This window comes from Carassius gibelio, chromosome B9 (genome assembly GCF_023724105.1).
Source record: "Carassius gibelio isolate Cgi1373 ecotype wild population from Czech Republic chromosome B9, carGib1.2-hapl.c, whole genome shotgun sequence".
Taxonomy (NCBI): Eukaryota; Metazoa; Chordata; class Actinopteri; order Cypriniformes; family Cyprinidae; genus Carassius; species Carassius gibelio.
The window spans coordinates 1,506,702-1,509,201 of record NC_068404.1 but is presented as its reverse complement, the minus strand read 5'-3'; the positions used below and the strand labels follow the sequence as shown (position 1 = coordinate 1,509,201).

The 2,500-nt window shown below is 39.6% G+C and overlaps 1 non-coding gene across 1 annotated transcript in view; it reads left to right on the top strand.

The window, feature by feature from the left end:
* Positions 1-2,412: 2,412 nt before the first annotated feature.
* The window catches only part of LOC127965652 (5S ribosomal RNA), a 119-nt gene continuing 31 nt past the window's right edge, over positions 2,413-2,500 (top strand). The window contains exon 1 of the ribosomal RNA XR_008155370.1: positions 2,413-2,500. This exon is cut by the window's right edge and continues 31 nt beyond it. This is a non-coding gene — a ribosomal RNA (5S ribosomal RNA).

Sequence of the window (2,500 nt, the reverse complement as noted above, 5' to 3'; positions counted from 1 at the left end):
TGAATCTTAGCAGGCTTTATGTCTGGTTAGTACTTGGATGAGAGACCGGCTAGGAATACCAGGTGCTTTAAGCTTTTGGGTTTTCTTTTCTACTTAGATAATGTACTGGCGATTAGATTGGCTGATCTCTAAATAGCCCTCTCTTTGCGGCAGTCTTCGCTTACGGCCATACCAACCTGAGGGCGCTAGAGTGCAACAGGAAGTGAGTTGGCAGTAGTAGGAAGAGAGAGGCTCTTCCATTTTGTAGTTTGGTTTAGTTTTATTAGTTGGTTTGTTTTTTTTGTTTGTGTTGAGTTTATATTAGTTAGTGTTTTTTTTAACCCCAAACAGTTTATACTGTTTGGGGTTTCATATAACAAAATGACAGATTTAATGGACAAAGGACACGGACTGTCAAATGGACATGAGATGGGGATCAGAGAATCTGGATATATTGCTGACGAGATGGAAAGGAATATGAATGAAGGGAATGCTGAAAGCAGGAATGAGACTTGGGCAAAGGTGGTTTCAAGGAGAAAACAAGATGGAAAAACCAATGGACAAGACAGAAAAATAGAACTACAAACAACTGAAGGTACTGGAACTAATAATGGAGTTGAAGTAAAAAGAAATGATTTATCTCAACGACAGCAAATGATAAAGAAATTGAGCCACCAAACAAAGTATCAGAGGCAATACAGAAAAGAAGCAACATTAACAATGACTGTAAAAGATATAGAAAACACAACAGTAATAATGATCATTAAATCAGTTGAAGAGAAAGTAGGAATTGGAAAACTGATCGGACTAAGAAGAAAGAATAACAATGAATTTGAAATGACTATGGAAAGTGAGTTGGACTGTGATTCACTGTTGAATGGAATCATGATTAACGGAAAAGAATGTGAGATAAGGAAACTGTGTGCAACAGAAAGGATGGTATCTTTCTTGAGTCTGCCCAGCTATATAGAAGATGAGGAAATCATTCAAAAACTGATAGATTGGGGAGTAACTCCCATATTGCCTCTAAGAAGGAGATATCATCCGGGGACAACAGTGGCGGACGGAACACGTTTTCTAAAGGTAAAGTTTCCAAAAGAAGTGACATCTTTGCCATATAATACCAGGTTCATGACTGAAGAAGGAGTGCAGTACTACAGAGTGATTCATGACAACCAATTGAAGACATGCAGGATCTGTGTAAGTGTGGAACATGAGAAAAAGGACTGTCTGCAATTCAAATGTCAAGACTGTTTTGAGCAGGGGCATTATGCGCGGGACTGCAAAGTCCCACGGTGCCAAGGCTGCGACAAAGCAATCATGAGATGCAGATGAGAGATGGAACATGAGGTAAATGAGGACACAAATATGGACGCACAGGAGGTGATGGGAGATACTGCAACTGAGCATTTAAATGATTCACTGCGGCAGACTCAAGGAAAGGAAGATGAACAGGACAATGAGGAAGAGGAGGAAACCAACAAAGATGAGAATGAAGAAAAGAACAAAGATGGAGAACAAGGAATGGAGACGGGAGAAGGAGTAGACAAAGAGGAAATAAATCTGATTAACAAAGACTTTTCTAAGGAAAAGGAAGAAGTGGACACGACTGGGATGGACTATGAAAAAGGTCAAGAAAAGGATGAGGATAAGGGAATGAAGATACTGCCGGAGGTAAGAGAAGTGGAAAATGGGGGGAGGATTTTTGGTTTGGAAAATAAAGGAATAGAAAGACTGAATAGAGGTGTAAAAGCAAGAACAAAAGGTGGAGTAGACATTCAACAGGTTCTTAAAAAGCAGAAAATAAGAAGAGAAGCGCTAAAGGAAAGGAGGAAAAGTGGAAATGGGGGAAGCAAGACATGTTTTCTTTAAAGACAATGAAACTGATTGAGTGGTGGCAAAAATACATGTGTGCAATTTTTTTAGGATAAAGATGTGTTTTATTCTAAAAAAAAAAAAAAAAAAAAAAAAGCTATGCCCGATCTCGTCTGATCTCGGAAGCTAAGCAGGTTTGGGCCAGGTTAGTACTTGCATGGTAGACCGCCTGGGAATACCAGTTGCTGTAAGCTTTTTGGAAATTTTTCACTTAGTATATAATAATTTTGCCAAAAAATAGAGTCAATGCCCGATCTCTGAATATTAGCAGGTTTGGGCCTGGTTAGTACATGGATGGGAGACTGCCTGGGAATACCAGGTGCTTTAAACTTTTTGGAAAATTTCACAAATTATATAATAATCTTGCAAAAAAAAAAAAAAAGAGTCAATGCCCAATCTCTGAATCTTAGCAGGCTTTATGTCTGGTTAGTACTTGGATGAGAGACTGGCTAGGAATACCAGGTGCTTTAAGCTTTTGGGTTTTCTTTCCTACTTAGATAATGTACTGGCGATTAGATTGGCTGATCTCTAAATAGCCCTCTCTTTGCGGCAATCTTCGCTTACGGCCATACCAACCTGGCTATGCCCGATCTCGTCTGATCTCGGAAGCTAAGCAGGTTTGGGCCTGGTTAGCACTTGGATGGGA